This window comes from Cydia amplana, chromosome 2 (genome assembly GCF_948474715.1).
Source record: "Cydia amplana chromosome 2, ilCydAmpl1.1, whole genome shotgun sequence".
Lineage (NCBI taxonomy): Eukaryota > Metazoa > Arthropoda > Insecta > Lepidoptera > Tortricidae > Cydia > Cydia amplana.
Genome location: NC_086070.1, coordinates 4411282 through 4429318, shown reverse-complemented (window position 1 = coordinate 4429318; position 18037 = coordinate 4411282). Strand labels below are relative to the sequence as shown.

The 18037-nt window shown below is 38.1% G+C and overlaps 1 protein-coding gene across 34 annotated transcripts in view; it reads left to right on the top strand.

Annotated features, from left to right (window-relative positions):
- The window catches only part of LOC134661654 (protein tramtrack, beta isoform), a 506900-nt gene that overhangs the window by 62181 nt on the left and 426682 nt on the right, over positions 1-18037 (top strand). The window lies entirely within an intron of this gene.

The following is an 18037-nucleotide window of genomic DNA, read 5'->3' as shown; positions in this document are numbered from 1 at the left end:
TTCCCATTATTTTCATGTTTGAAAGACCATTACAAAAAAATCTGGTACTTATATATACACATTACACATCATCATTCATATTTTGCTGTTGTTATTTGAGGTGTACCTACAATAAAGAGTTTTAGTATTATATTATATTGTATAATGTATTATACCGTTGTAACAGGTTTTCTTATTGATTTCCGAATAATATCTGAGGTTCACGAAACATCAGGAAATATAGGAAAAAATCTTTAACATTAACAACAATAGGAAAGTTTTACGCAGTAGATACTAGACATATTATGGATAAGTTAAAAGATAATTTTAATTTCAATACGATTACGTGTTACGTTCCAAGTACTTTAAATAAAGCAGTCAACAGCTGTATCGGAAGCAAGGGCCGAGAACTGGTAAACATCTGGTATATGGTACTCGGGCATTCTGTACCGTTACGGTGAATAAACTATAATTAGTGCGTGCCACCCGTCATATTTAAATGTTCATAACGCTTTTTATGACAGAATATCTATATTATACCCCATTTACTGTATATTATGATTACATGGTATGTAATTTAAACACAGATATGTTAATATTGTCTTCAGGTATTTATTTGTTATACATAATACATATCCCAATAAGGCCTATTTTACCCTCTGGGTTGGAAGGTCAGATGGCAGTCGTTTTCGTAAAAACTAGGGCCTACGCCAATTCTTGGGATTAGTTGCCATGCAGACCCCAGGCTCTCATGAGCCGTGGTAAAATGCCGGGACAACGCGAGGAAGACGTGAGATTTGTGATACATAAGCACGTGTATGATACGACGAACGAATAGAACGTGAATTGGAACGCACTCTTCATGTACAGTCAGCTACAAAAGTCGTTATTTGGGTTAAATTCAAAATTATTTTTACACGATTTTATTCTTAAGACAGCAAGCTAAGCAACTAGTGTTGCTGTTTGTACCTAAGTATTAAAACAATACGAAAATACAAAGAAGTTTGAGTCAAAATTTCTTGTCGTAATTAAAATATTAAAATGTACCTGTGTAAGATTTACTACCATTTATGTACCCAGAAATGTATTGAATCTCAAACTTCGTGTACAAAATCGTTATCGCAGTTTTATTATAAATTAGTCTAATGAAGCAATAGTAGTGTAATACCACGAACACTTTGATAACTAAATAGTTATTATAAACTATGATGTTTAGTTCCTGTTACCTAAATTACTGATAAATGCTATTTGTTGTACAATACATACCCTGCCTAAAGTTTTTTTACTGTATTACTTAGTCGCGTAATGGTTTAAACAGGTAGGTATGTATATTTGTATAATTAATGTATATAATAGTGGTAGTTACCATGTCAATATTTTCGATTGAATTTTGATCTCATTACAGTGATTTAGTTTTCCGTTTTTAATGTTGTTTTATTTCACCCTACCCGTTTTCTATCATGAGATGAAATATAAATAAAATATAATTAACCGAAATATTTATCAAATTAAAAGTTTCTCATTGATTAATAAATGAGTCAATTCTTTAGGAATACTAATTAAATATTCGTTCCTGGAGCAGTTTTGATTGGCGTAAATATTTTTGTCTTATAGATTTTGTCGGTATTGATTAATATTTTTTCATCGAATTAAATACTTTCTATGTCTAAGTGTTATACAATATATAGGTATGTTATATAATGCGTATTTGATTATTTAGCCTCTCATTATCCCGTCTATCGATTGGCAAGGTTCTCATGTAAGTAAGTATAAAACGGGCTCAATATGTTACAAATAGGTATTTACTGTAATTGTACATGGATGTAATTATCAGCTTTTTAACTTAGGGCTGATTAGCTAGGTAATGTGGTGTGCTAAATACCTAGTAATTTAGTACCAACCCTTTCAAAAACAATGAAACACCTGTCGTAGTGAGGAAATCAAGCGTGAAATGTTTGTGTACAACTACATTTCATTGCTACTGTCATATAACGTGCTTATTTTGGGCAAATCTTTTTCCAACATAGTATTGTCAGCGTTTTATTCCGATCTAGCTATTACAGAGAAATCAATAATCAGTTCAGATGAAAAGTAGAAAAAGTATGAGTCGGCATGTTAATTGAGAGCACATGCGTGAGAAAGCGGTATTATCAATATGTAGACTATTCTAGCTCACATGGCTTACAGTTACACAGCTGGAGCTGTGTTCTTATTACTTGCCGAGGCGATTAGTAAATGAAACCACCGAAACTGCGACCTTGAGATTCAACATTAACCCTTTGACCGCCGTTGGCATGTATACAAGACAACGATAGAACGATACACTGGCGCCGCTGTCTTGTATACAAGACAAAAATTCAACCGCTCGGTAAATGTGGAAAAAATATCAATTATAATTTTTTTTACACTCATGTTAATGTTTTAGGTCCTTGTTTTAAAAAAAATTGCATTTATTGCAGCTATAGAAATCCATTCTTTCATAATAAGGCTCTCAAAAAAGTTGCTCCAGATTTCAACGTTTTTCTTGTTCCTCGTCGCCGTTGTCTTGTATACAAGACAGCTAGGGATGGGAATGTTAACTCGATATGAGAATATTCAAAATAAATATCAAATCGCAAATCTGGTTTTATTTAAGCATTTGAACACTTGTTAAATGCCAATTGGTGGTAACTAGTAACTAGAATACGTAAAACGAGACGAGAGAGACAGGCATTAACTATACTATACCTGAAGTTCAGGGAGCTTCTTCAGCTGTTGATAGTAGAGTCAGACAAGTAAATCTGTCCTTGTGGTTTATTTGCAGAACAAAAGATTCATTTTAAGATGATAGTGTAGTGGGGAGTGATACCCTGCAGTGACCGCTTCGCACAAGAATGGTACAGGCGGACGCTAGGACTATATAGTCAGTGTCGCCTAACTATGAGAATGTTATATATTTGAAATTGACGAAAAGTTGTCATGGTAGGGAGGATGTAATACGGGAACTGAGAAGCTCATCTAAGGAACATGTCGAATGTGAAACATGCATTCCCGAACATTTCCGATCCCCACCCTTTTCCAATATTATTGTTCTTCACTCATTGACAATTCAATTAACCCACGTGCAATTTTCCCCAATGCAGTTCCGGTACTTACATTTATATTATCGACACACGATGCGCGGCTCTAACGTTACGCTTATAAAGTTTACGTACCGACAAGCGCTTACGCCGTTGACCTAGAGACTATTATTACTTAATTCGCGCGGAAACAGTCCTTGTCGGTCTGCACTGCGGACAGTCCATGCGCGCCGTTGTCTTGTATAAACGACTTCTTGTACAGCCTAGTGCGGTGATATTACGTCATGAATCGATATTGTTTAGTGGTTGTTTTTAATGATAAAGACCTTTATTTTTAACATTGTCGTGTGTAAAAAATATGTTAATTTTTGGCATTTTCGAAATAAATTAAAGTTGGATAAGAACAAAGCCAAATTGAGAGGATTTTTACCATAAATTGTAAATATCGATATCACTATTTGCAATCCCTAAACTTTTTATTAGTTGTTTACTTAAAATTTGCTCTGGCGTGTGAGTGGGCGTCTTTGCGGACTAGGTCCGGCGGCCAAAAGGTTAACTATACCTCTCGCGTCGAATGATGGTCCCTATGACAGTTGTTTTTAAGGTTCCGTACCCAAACGAGACCCTATTACTAAGACTTCGCTGTCTGTCTGTCTGTCCGTCTATCCGTCTGTCTGTCACCAGGCTGTATCTCATGAACCGTGATAGCTTGGCTAGACAGTTGAAATTTTCACAGATGTATTACTGTTGCCGCTATAACAACAAATACTAAAAAGTACATAACCTTCGGTAGGCGAGACTGACTCTCACTTGTCCGGTTTTTTATATGGAATAGCTGTCACGTAAAATGATGGAAGAATTTTTTTGGAAATTTAGCACATTAACGCAGTAAGCTTTAACATTTATGTAAGTACTTAATCTGTCAGCTCCCAAGGGCTCAAACTTGAGCCAGAACGCTTATGGGTGACGTCATATCGTGGGATTCGACAGGTTTAAAAATATGATAAAAACATATTTATTAAATTCTTTTTTAAATTAACCCAAACTAAAAGAGACTTGAGGGACCTGCCATAGAGACCATCATTCGACGCGAGAGGTATAAAGGAAACCACTGTAACTGCGACCATAAGATTCAACATGAACTATATAGGTATGCGTGAGCAGAAAGCGCACTCTGGTTTACGCAAGCATTCGACTTGCATATAATTATTACGCGTTGTTAGTGGTAATGGGTTATTCCCACTAGTTACCACCAAGTTGTTAGGGACCAGTGATTACCAGAGAAAAATCCCAGTTTTTATCACCAAAATATTTTAATGCTAAATACAAAAATAGTATGTTTTACGTCGACAGGCTATTTAGTGTGTGTAAATGGATCACCTCATGAAAACTAAGCATAAATATTCTAAATTACAGTATAACACTTTTTTAGGACATGGCGCCAAGAAAGAAAAAATCATATCCTAAAGAAAACAAAGCGACAAAGAAGTCTGAACAGGCAAAAAAAAAAAATTGTTACCTTTTTTTTGTTGAAACTTTGAAAGTTAGTAGTAACATATTCTTAAATAATAACGCTAGCAGAAGCAACTATTTACTTATAGGTAATTTAGGTGGATTCATGCCAAGAATCGGAGATAAAGCATGAGTGCGATACAATAAATGTTTGATATACCTATTTGTAATAACCTATATGTCATAATCGAGACTATAAATGTAACTTTAAGCCCCTACATGTTTTTAAAGTATTTTTGTTATGAGCTAAGTATTTTGGCATCCAACCAAAGCTTAAAGTTACATTTTATAATATTTTGCACATGAACCCGAAAGCTTTACAAAATTCTGAGGCTTTTTTTGCAAGAATATTCACAATATGATATGAATTTTCGATTTATCGCATTAGGTGTGGCTGTGGACCACACCCAAACTTTGTTTTTAAATATCGGCTTAATTCGATTGCGAATAAACTAGTTAAGTAGGCAAAGGCACCGAGGTGCTGCCCTATCACCCCTAGGTACATATATTATCATTAGTTAATTGTTGAAATTGCAGGCATGAAGCAAGAAACATTACAAGCAATAGGAGCATCGACTTATGGTTTAGCCGGGCACACGCCCCAAAGGATCGACAAGTATCAAAGGTGCAAGCATTGCGCGATTAACAGAGAACGCAGGATGACGAGATTTGCATGCAAATATTGTGAGGTCTATCTGTGCCTTGGGTGCTTTGAACTATTCCATGATGGATTTTCCAGTGTTTATTATAATCCATAATACGATCAAATAATAAATTATTACAAACACAAATCTAATTAAATTTAATTCGCATAAAATAATTAAATTAGACACAATACTTGTGTTCTGAGTTGTGCGACCCATAATGTAGAAAATACGCTTCTGGTGGCAGAAAAGAGAACTCGGAAAGATCCTGGGTTCTGTGAGAAGAACAGTTTCAGAGACCGCCAAAACGCCGAAATTGAGGATCTTGTGGCTGCGCCCAATATTACCGCCGAGACAAAACCCTACCGCAGCCTCCGCTGTCTCGGCCACGGAATGCCGTTCGCGGAGCTAGAACTATAACTTTAATATGCCTGGAAATAGAATCTTGAAAATTTACTGTCGATATTCTCGTAGGTGGATCGACCGTAGGTATCTCTAATTGAGATAACTGTTCCTAAATAATAATAAAATAAAGGGACATTTTCCCGCCCTCACCCTCGTGCGTAACGATGGCAACTAGTCTATCATGTTGGGCTTGATACCAACCAGCAGCAAAAGCTAATTAGAGCAATCTGACTCACGGAGAACGAATGTTCTCAGTGTATGTTGTCAATTTCTTTCGTATAGCCATACTCAAATGTGCTGTTGCTCAAAAGAATTCTAGTACGTGATGTGTCGTTTATATGCATTATGTTTCTAATCAGTTGGATATGATGTAGGTACTTACTAGGTACGTCATTTTCAGACACGTGGAGCAATAATCTTCCTAATAAATTTACTGTATACAATTACGTTACACTTTTACAAACCCAGTAACACAATTATAGTCCTTACATTGACTAAGTAGATATATGTATTTCAAAACAAATGAAAAAAATTACGCCCTTATTATGCCTTATTTAATTATTTTCGTTAGAGGTTAAGGTTAGGGTTTATCTTCAGTTCTATCAACAGTCATATCAGAAAGTTTCTCGCTTATTTTACATCAAACGAATGATTATAAGTAGGCATTTAATTTTATTGCTAAAATATAAATAAGTACTAAACTAAAAACGTGGTTTAAAACATGCTCTACATACCAGCTGGCAAACTGTATTGCGCTTAACGCTTATCATCCTAAGCATTTCTATTTCTAAAATCATGCCACTGAAAGACAGGCCACTGGTACACCGGCACTGGTCACCAAAATCTTGGAACAGGTGCTATTTTCTACATATGTATTATTTTTAAGTTTTAGGGCTGATTCAGACGATATCAGAACTCGTATGCGAGTTTCATACCATTGCGGGTTTTGATCGGTCGGTTGAATTGGACGTAACCGATAGTCCGCAATGTAACTAAAATCGCATGCGAATTCGCGCGCCGTCTAAATCAGCCTTTATTCTATTACATCATGTGAGTCTTTACTATTAGGTAAAATTCAGTTACAAATATATATAGTTACAAGATTAGCTTATCCTCGTATACATACCGAAGAATCTGAGTTGCACCCTACTCGTAAGCACTGATTCAATAGACCACATACTTTTTTATTTGCAGGCGACACAGATACCTTTGATTCATATACAAGTAAATCAGTAAATCAACGTGCAAGTACAAATGAGGAAAAGAAGATAGAGGCAGGAAGGGAAGTAAGAATAACTGTACTTGGGCGGGAATTGGCAAAGCACATGCCAGTACTACTTACCAAGTTCCAAAGGTGCCGACACTGTTCGACCCAAAAAAAACGCAAACAGACCCGATTTACGTGTGTCACCTGTAGAATTTACTTATGTGTTGAATGCTTCAGGAAGTACCATGAAACGATGTCATGATTGCTATACACTGCCGAGTGGAGAAAAAGAGAGGCCTCAGCCCAGTAGTGGAATACAAACTACATCAAATAACTCACATTTGTAGACGGATCTATCGCGAATTTATTTTATTACCTTTATTTACCGACGTTTCGACACAGGTGTCACTGGTCGTGGTCGCGTCCACGCCGGTAAATAAAGGTAATAAAATAAATTCGCGATAGACCCGTCTATAAATGTGAGTTAATACATCAAATAAACTAATTTATTATATTTATTATATAGCCTTTATTGCTGATACTAAACATAAATACAACAAATTTTACATACTTAAAATCTTATTAACTAGCACATCGGTTTTTCCGGTTTAGTGGTCAGCGTGTCAAGTGACACATAGGCCTCTTCCAGCTTCCTCCATTCTGTTTTGTCCGCTGCTTTCTTGGACCATTCCACTCCTCCGATTTTTTTAATATCATCTCCCCACCTGTTGAATTGGCCGCCTTTTTTCCTTTTGCCATCCCGTGGGAACCACTCCGTTATAATTTTGGTCCATTTTGTCCTGCTATCTCTTGTCATGTGTCCCGTCCATCGCCATTTTAGCTGTCTTATTTTCATTACTATATCCTCCACCTTTGTCGTAGACCGTATTTCCTCTGCTCGTTTGCGGTCGTTTAGCCGAACACCAAGCATGCACCTTTCGATTCCTCTCTGACAGGTTCTCAGTTTAAGGAGTTGTTTTTGAGTCAGTGCCCATGTCTGGCATCCATACGTGAGGCAGGGTAGGATACATGAGTTGAACACTTTTCTCTTGGCTGACATAGGGAAGTGTTGACTTTTAAGTACTTCTTTAAGGGACCAAAATCTTTTCCACGCGGAGGCCACTCTTCTTTCTAGTTCTAAGTTTATTTGGTTTTTAAATGATATTAATTGCCCCAGGTATACATAGCTTTCCACATATTCAATAATTTCATTATCAACTTTTATTACTATTTCCTTTTTGTTCGTCATTACTTTCGTTTTTGACTTGTTCATAGTTAGACCAGCTACTCTACTTGCGTCTGTTAACTTGCGTCAAATAAACTAATAATGAAATATAAACAATCTATGGAGCGTACTGAAAAGTTATATGCGTAACCGAGTACTACAGAATTTATCAAACGGGCAGGGCGGTATAAAGCGTGAGATAGGTAATGCAATGACAAGTATGCACAGTTATTAAAATACCTATTCTGTCGCCTTATTAATGTATCCTCGTCATCACTTAACACTAAATGTCTAGTGTTTAAAAAAGCTTATCTATTTCCAGAAATGTTGATATTATATGATGAAATAAATATAGGTATATAAAACTAGTAATTATTAAGGTTATTGATTACATTCGGTAGCCAAAGATCTGTGTTTCAAGAAATGTTTAGATCTCGTTAACACTGGGATTCAGAGAAAACCTTCAAGAGGTAGACATAGAGTAAAGTAGGCTTTGAAGTTACTATTTAAGTAGGTAGTTGCTCATTTCAAGAAAGTTACAATTTACAATATATATTTTTATGTCACATTTAGACATGTGCTACAATGCGAATTGGTTAATTTTCTTCGATAAAAAAATACCTACTACAGTAGTGTTAGTTATAGCTACTACGTTATTGAATGTACTTATAAAAAAAAATGCATTTAATTCAGACAAACATGGTCCATATTTTTGTTAGTAAATACATCTTATCAATTTAAAACTTATAACTAAGGTTAACTTAAAAATCTAATACCTTTAAACGAGCAATTCTTGTTTATTTATATATATATATTTTAAGGTCTCAGGGTGGATTTTAGAACCAAACAATCAGAATAACTAATCACAATAATTTTATTAAACTTTTTATTAAATATCACATAAGCAAAGGAACAAATCACGCATTTTATATTGCATAAAGAAACATAAATTAGAAAATGGAACGATACCCAAAATAGCTCACTCGAACACGACGGCGGCCGAAGGCAAAATGTCCAGAGCAACAGTTTGCACCGGTTTTTATACCCTATGCGGGGTGGGGTAGACTTGGTGTTGCCAACACGGCTTCTCCTGACTTGAGGTCGTCCACGACCTCTTGGGTAACATCGACGGAGCCTGTGGTGCTGCCCGCAGTAGACGGCTGAAGGATAGCTGTACTCCGCTCGCGCCGGGTCAGATGGGCTGGTGCTGCCGGTTCCAAGCAGCTCGTACGGGCTTCAGGTGCGAGCTCCATCAGATCTTCACCTTACGACTCCTTCAGAGCAGCATCCGCCGGGTATGGAGCTTGATCTAAATGACGGAATGCACAGGGTAACCGACGAACAGTTTAACTCGACCTACAAGTTAGACAGTGACGAACACATAGCCAGGTGACGAACACCTACACAGGACCTTTAGGCAAGACGATGACGTACATCAAGTCTTTACCCACCTGTGGCATGCCCAAACGCAATAACAAATGTATGCTTGTTCGGGTGTACTCCGACGAACGGATAGGCTCGACGTACGAGCTAGACCAGCGACGAACGCATGATCAGTAAGCGACGAACACCATGTCAGTAGGTGACGAACGCCATGTCAGTAGGTAAGCGGTGAACGTCATGTCAGTAGGTAAGCGGTGAACGCCATGTCAGTAGGTAGGCGATGGACGCCATGTCAGTAGGCGACGAAGGCCATGTCAGTAGGCGACGAACGCCATGTCAGTAGGCGACGAACGCCATGTCAGTAGGCGACGAACGCCATGTCAATGTCAGTTGGCGACAAACGCCATGTCAATGTCAGTTGGCGACAAACGCCATGTCGATGTCAGTTGGCGACAAACGCCATGTCGATGTCAGTTGGAGACAAACGCCATGTCAGTTGGCGACAAACGCCATGTCGATGTCAGTTGGAGACAAACGCCATGTCAGTAGGCGACAAACGTCATGTCGATGTCAGTAGGCGACGAACGCCATGCCAATGTCAGTAGGCGACGAACGCCATGTCAATGTCAGTAGGCGACGAACGCCATGTCAACGTTAGTAGGCGACGAACGCCATGTCAATGTCAGTAGGCGACGAACGCCATATCAGTAGGCGACGAACGCCATGTCAGTAGGGCCATGGAACTGACGTACTTACATTAAGTTTTACGGTGGCAAGGATTTAGCGAGGGCTTTACTTTACATGGGCTCGGCCTAACCTGACCTTGACCTTAACCTGCCTAGGTATGCGACCTCAATTACCAGGAAAGAGCACTTCCGAAGTTTGATGCAATAAATCGTGTTTCCGGCAATCTATGAAGCAACGTAGGACCTCATTTGATTATCAGTCAGTATACGGCCGCAGTATTGACTACCCGGTTTTGAAGGTGAAACACAGTTCGAGGCCTGATTAGGCCTTTTAGAACAATTAGGACTTAAGTGTCCCCTTTGATTACAACCGTAGCATTTAGGCTCATTACGATTAGCGTCATCCTGAAAAGGTCGTTGAGGTAATCACCTCAAATAAGCAAATCTGCTTTCGTCTCGTTTGCGCCTACGTGTGCGAGAACTGCTGCCAGCGCGAGAACTATGCGAACGTCTTGGAGGTCTATTATGATCGTCTGGAGACCTGCTACGAGAATATCGATAAGATCGCGGAGACAGACTATGATGCGCACTCCAAGACCGGTAACGCGATCGAACACGCTAGTAATCACGACGAAGACGCGATCTAGAACGCCTAGTACGCGAATAGTTGCGTTCCTGCGAGTCAGATTGCAATAAAATTGATGCCGAGAACGAACGCGTGAGCCAATTCGGGAACTACTACTACACATAGGAACATGACGATCTACTTCGTGACATCGCGCAACTTCCCCAATGTCGCAGGGATGACCCTTAATCACTTAACCAAAAAACAACACTAGTCGGTCCAATGCGTCTAATCAACAATCAATTTAAACGAACTCGCTTTTGGTAACCGCACACAAACGATATCTAAGACTACGGAACGACAAAACTACGAGTGATAACGATTTGCCGAAATACGACGCCGAATGCAACGGAATGCTTTTTAAAATTACCCGCACGTAATCGGAATTACCTCGTAAATAACAATGACACGCGTAGGTATTAACTAATACACCATAAAAGTAGTCAAATGCAAAATTTGTTCCTTTTTAATGTGGGCTGCGACGTTCTTTATCCAACTTCTGATTTAAGGTCTCAGGGTGGATTTTAGAACCAAACAATCAGAATAACTAATCACAATAATTTTATTAAACTTTTTATTAAATATCACATAAGCAAAGGAACAAATCACGCATTTTATATTGCATAAAGAAACATAAATTAGAAAATGGAACGATACCCAAAATAGCTCACTCGAACACGACGGCGGCCGAAGGCAAAATGTCCAGAGCAACAGTTTGCACCGGTTTTTATACCCTATGCGGGGTGGGGTAGACTTGGTGTTGCCAACAATATATATTTCGGGGATCTCGGAAACGGCTCTAACGATTTCGATGAAATTTGCTATATGGGGGTTTTCGGGGGCGAAAAATCGATCTAGCTAGGTCTTATCTCTGGGAAAACGCCATAAATAGGTAGGTATAGTTAAAATACCTAGTGGACCGTTTTAGCATGACTTAGGGTCGGTTGCACCAAATCGTCTGTCACCGTTAAAGCGTTCGCTAAACCTTTTTGTATGGGAAATTTCATACTTCACTGCTGTTTGACGTTAATCAGTCTGTTAAATGTGGTTGGTGCAACTGGGCTTAATGTTTTATATTTATGTTTGCATCATTTATTCCTCATTTTTTATGTACACTAGTTTATTACTTATGTTTTAAGTTTGTTGTACTTTTTTGCCTGTTTTTTATTTTTTTATGTTACTCCATTTATTTTTTCAAAATATACACAGCACACAGCACTATAGTTTACTTTATAAGTCAGTTTTAATTTCCTCAACTTTTTCGTTAATAATACGGGTGTTAAAGGTAACCTGTTTATAGGCAGTACTAAATTACAATATTTTTGGATTTGGAAGGTTTTGGCGCCCTGGCATTTATTAACATACCTACCTATTAGAAAACTTATATGGTTAAAACAAATCATGGTAATTACTCGTATCTATCACATTTCAAAGATGCAGATTACGTGTTGTGTTCCTGCTGCCGGTGAGTGAGGTTGCCAGAGCTCATCGAGGGTGCGGAGTGTAAGTAAGGGTCGGCAACGCGCATGTAACACCTCTGGAGTTTCAGGCGTCCATTGGCTACGGAGACTGCTTACCATCAGGCGGGTCGTATCCTTGTTTGCCACCGATATAGTATAAAAAATATCTTAAAAAATTACAATATATCATTCCTGTCCACTTTGAGTCCCAGGTTCGGGAGACTAATAATGCAGGTATTTAAATCTTACATTATATTACAGATGTTTCAGTGTGGAAATCTACTGAAAATGAAAAAGAGTGCCATTTTCACATGGGTTACGTCGAAAATCGAAAAAATTAAAAAGCGAAGCCAGGCTACCTTTTGAGAAATGTTAGATGATTGCTTTGGCAATAGGTCCCTACAATATTAGCATAATAACTTAATAGCCCACGAAAAATACTTGGGGAATTTTATGTTTATGTTAGATGTTGTTTTATGACGCAATCCTTTACTGTAAATGTATTAGGCTTAATGGTGTCTTTTTAGGTGCAGGTTGGCGTTGGCGGTATAAAGATGATGATAATGATAAGTAAGTAAAGTAATATATCTATGGCTCTGAAAAGGGGTACAAGTCTCGCGCAGCTTAGATGAACAAGGTAAATGTCATATAAGTCTAATAATATATTAAACTTAAACCCTTTTTGATCTGAGCTGCGCTAGTTGTACATCACGCTTCGCGATAGGGTCCTAGTCCTAGCGCTATTATATAATCTGTGTCCTAGCTAACTTGGTTGTTCAATACTTACGCTATACAATTTCCAATTTAGCAAGAACCCTGAATGGCATAAGAATCCCGTGTGGTAACTGTACCTTTTTCAATAGAGCCTCAAATATATGAGCAATATCAGTACAGAAATAAGTAAACTAGAAAATAGGTACGACTTACATAAATCAAGTTGGTACAGCTAATCAAATTATAATCGTAAAATACCTGTTTCTGGCAATTAGAAATAGTTCTTCGCTAGTCTAGACTGTCTAGAGTTCTAATTCCAACTGTCTGATATAGGCATAAGTAAGTGGCAAAGCCTCCATACTCGTAGAACCGGCGTCAATTCAGAAAAAAAGGAATTAGTGTGTTGTAGATCACACTGAAAATTGGTTCACAAATAAGTAATGAAATAAATGTTTATGATATGTCATCTGATATTAAGTAAATGACGTGCAAATACGATACCCACCCACTTGCAAAAAATTGCGTCAACATATGATCTGTATTATTTGACAGCACAATTTTCTGAAAATAAAGGCTAGCAGGGGTCCAAACTATTGCTTGAATTATAAGATTCACCAAAAATGTTTTAATAAAAACGTCATTAGTTTAAAATAAATAGGTACCTACAATACCTACATATTTCATGGCTTGATATGATATACATAGTAAGTATGATAACATATTCGAACCATAGCTTTAAAGTAGGGTGACTCTATTTATGATCAATCATAGTAAGTTTTAAAGTATCAGACATGAAGCGATATAAAACCGGTAGGGCTTAGCTAAAGGGCATACCTCAAAGCATCTGCCCGGTTCAAGGTAACGATGTAAAGATAACGATACAGGCGATACTAGCTCCATCTGGTTGCTAGCTAGTCATCCCAGTACGGCAATAGCATGGATGTCGCCTCCTTCCCACGCTGGTGACATCTCGCGCGAGTTTCCCGATAGATGGCATTAACAGTCTCGAATATCATCTGAAAGTTAAAGCATTCCGATGAGATAAATGTAGTTGTAGATGCTTTTATGGTCATTTGATTTAAATGCATGAATTGTTTATAGGGTTTTAATTATGATTCAAATACTCTCATTGATTATATTATTTTAAATTTTACTTTGTTCATATCATCGGGCTTACTTTTTCATCAAGAGTATGTGGAATAGAACAACACAATTAGGTACTTACCTATCTACTAAATGTTAGAAAATTAAAAGAAACAAACGAAACGCCCAAAATGAGAAGGCTACTAACTTAAGATAAAGGAAATCCGAGGTCTTCACCGCGAATGTTTTTAAATATGCACTTATAAGAAAATGGTGAGACAGGGGCGAGTTTCTCACAATAACTTTATCCTCCTATATTAACTTAATTCCAGATTTCCGTTTCGTGCTGTCGTGTCGAGGCAACCCCATGATCCGAATCGGCGGCAACAACTTCATCAAGGAGAAGTCCCGCGGGCCGCGCACGCGCTGGGTGTGCGGGCGCAAGCGGCGGCTGCAGTGCATCGCCAGCATCACCACCATCGAGGGGCGGGTCGTCAGGATGTACGGGTTCCATAATCATAGCTAACAAAGGGAGAAGTCTGCATTACTTAGGAGATTCCAACCATTGCCTGCATAAGTGCACATCGACAGCATGCCAGTTGTACGGGTTACATATGTTACATAAGCGTTCTTCATCAAAAAGAAGTCAAGCACCGCTTGTATTCTCCAGTAGCACCACCAATACCACCATCGAAGACAACCGTCTGTTACTCCTACAACCTTAGCGTAGGGGACTCTAGCGGTGCGATTTCTACCTATAATTATACGCAATACGTATTGTGGTACTGTAACTACTGTAGCAACTATCTGCCTGCAAAATTTGGCATGGGGTCGACCCGACAGAATCACCCGGGACAGCAGCGATAAAAGCTTAGACCTTATTCCCATCCCATAGGGTGTCATTCTGAATCTCTAACAACTTTTGTCCTAAAGTCACTTGCCCTAACTGGTTTGTCCTAATACTCCTAATGGGCACATGCCCTAACGATCAATTGTCAGAACGATTATTTTCCATAATGTAAGGTTCTGAAAAATGGTTAGGTTTTAGAACTTGCTGCCACAAAAGTGGGCTAGGTTAGGGTTAGAACTGCGACCCTCGCAAAAAAGAAAATATGCTTAATAACATTAGGATAAGTAATCAATAATTAGGGAAACCAAAATTAGGGTATTTAGTGTTAGGACAACTGATCATTATGACAAACAGTATTAGGGAATGCAAAGATAGGAGAAAAGACTTTAGGGATTCAGATATAGATCCATTCCTATACCATAGTTGTATTAGTGTAAGGCCTGAGTGGACGCTCGAGTTGGGCGTGCAGCGGGGCGGGGCGTGCGGCGTGCATGATAAAACAAATGCAAACGTATAGGAGCGGCCTTAGTGCACGCTGCTCAAATCCCTTGGGAGCTCGACGCCCCGCCGAACGCTCCGCTTCGAGCGTCCACTCAAACCTTACACTAAGACATACCGACGCTGTTATGTTATTAACGAATTCTATAAAAAGTCAGCAATGTTTAAGTTGTTATAGGAATTGTAGATAGGATAGGGGAACCTTTTGATACTGACTTTGAACTACATATATATAATTTGTAGTAATCGTACTATCGCCAGGCATGGCACCACATCGCTTATTTGAGTCCTAATTCAACGATGATTCATTTCTTATAATATCAATCTAAATACATTCCGCTTACCTAATATAAAATGAATAAATATGGGTAAGTGTAAGGGGTAAGATGAAAAGACGCTTGTAATGCGTCGGCATACGGACGATTTTTTGTCTTACCCCTAATGAAAAACCCTTTCCCGAACGAACCTTAGTTTATTTTATGTTAAGTACTTTTCGTTGAATAAATTATAATCGGTCCTGGGATGTCAATTGGTTGAAAGTGATATAAAATTGTATTCGCGATTTGTTTTAACCCTTGCATGCTTGTATGCTTATTAACGTACCGAAATCAAAGACTTCGCAGGAATATTTAATTTTCTGCTCTCGTTATTCAGATATGACACTATACATACACGTAATTATATTGTAACTCAATAAAAAAATTCCATTAGTCAGTGTTATTTATTATTTATTAAGTCTGAAATTTAATCGGTCAATGGACTTTTGGAGTGCAGAAAAATAAGCAACAGTTTCGACGCAGTAACTCTTTAATACGAGTTACTATCTGAACTATCACCTTAAGGCTGACAATGACACACGGCCCAATTCGAACAATGCTTATAAGATGTCACAGCGATACGATAATGATACGTTAAGTAAATGACGGACGCTATTCTTTCATTTTTGGTGCTTTCAATGTAGGTATTTTTTAAGAATTGTTGGTATATTATATAACTAAGTACATATGTATGATAATGGCTTAAGTAGGTAAAATAGTAAATTTATGTAGGCACAGGAGCAGATGAATTTTGTGTGACAAAATCATGTTGGATATTGTAAGACAGTTCGGGGTGCTGCAAAATATACCTACAACGGTATGAAACTTAAACTTTATTTGAGCTGTCGATAGTAGGTAATAATGTTAATGCTGATATAGTGATGTTACACTCTATACAACAGGCTCTACATTCAAGAACAATGAAAATTGTTTGATTTATAAAGACATTTCCATAAAAGTAAGATATGTTTTCTTTGAGTGTATTTTTGGGGCCGCGAAGGAGATGGCGGCACGATCTTGACGTCTTTCGGGAAGATTGGCCTAATATTGCCCTAGAACGAGACGCGTGGAAGAAAGAGAGGGAGGCCTTTGCCCAGCAGTGGAACACAACAGGCTAATAAATAAATAAATAAATCTTTTACCTAACTTAGTTGAATGATCACCAGCAATGATCGTTGTAAACAGGGCCAGCTCTTTGCTTGAATATTAATAGTTTTATGTTTTGATCATGTTATGACATGATGAAATGGTTAATATGGTACAGTGGTTTATTCTATAAACAACGTACCTATCATTTAATGATGTGCGTTTTCGTTTTTATCAAACATGTAAGTAAGGGCCACCCCACATCTAGCGCTATGGAAAATGACGTCGCTGCGCAGTTGCGTCGACGTTGCGTCGAGCAGCGGCCATAGAGTTGTCAGACGCCGACGCTCGAAAGACGCTAGATGTGGGGTGGCCCTAAATGGTTTAGATTCGGTAGATAATTTGTTAATCCTAGTGGATTACTGTAAACATTTATTAAATATATTATCATATTTTTATAATACAGTGTTTATTTTTTACTTTCTTGTTTTATTATAATATATCTATACCGTTGTTAATATTGGTCTGTTTTCTATCAGTGGGTTAAATTCTTCCTGACCGACTGCTTTGTTAAAAATAATGCTTTTTGTACGGTTATATAGCATAATTTCTAAAATCACATTTCCTAAGTACGAAATTCCTAAAACAGAACATCGAAAATAAAAATGTCGAATGTACGAAATTCCTAAAGACGCATATCCTAATATTCCTAATACACTTTTAATCGAACAATCTCATTTTCGAAAATCAATATTCCTTTGTACACAATACCTAAGGACAATACTTTGAAAGTCAATATGTCTAGTGCTCAAAATAGCTACGTTCAAAAAGCCTAATGACAATATGTTGAAAATCAATATTTCCGAGAACATTTCCTTCTTACCCTAAGTTGACGGAGCGCCGCTACGCGGGGCTCCTATTTCTGGGCGGTTTGCCCTTCGGGCATCTGAAGCTACCAAACGAACCTAACCTACCTACCTATTGATTTAGTTTAGTGTGACGTCCGTGAAAACAGTACACTTTGGGAGAAAAAGCGTAGGGAGGTAGGTAGGTTAGGTTCGTTAGGTAGCTTCAGATGCCCGAAGGGCAAACCACCAAGAAATAGGAGCCCTGCGAAGCGGGGTCCGTCTAGTTACGTTGTAAAGGAAGTTTTTTGAAAATAAAGTTGCGTACGTTTGACTCTTTAAGCTAAGGTCAGCTAAACGTAGGACAAATGTCGTTAGAAATTTCGCAGTTTATACATTTTAAACTTAGGTCAACTGAACGTAGGAAAAAAGATCGTTAGTATTTTCGTGCACTAGCAG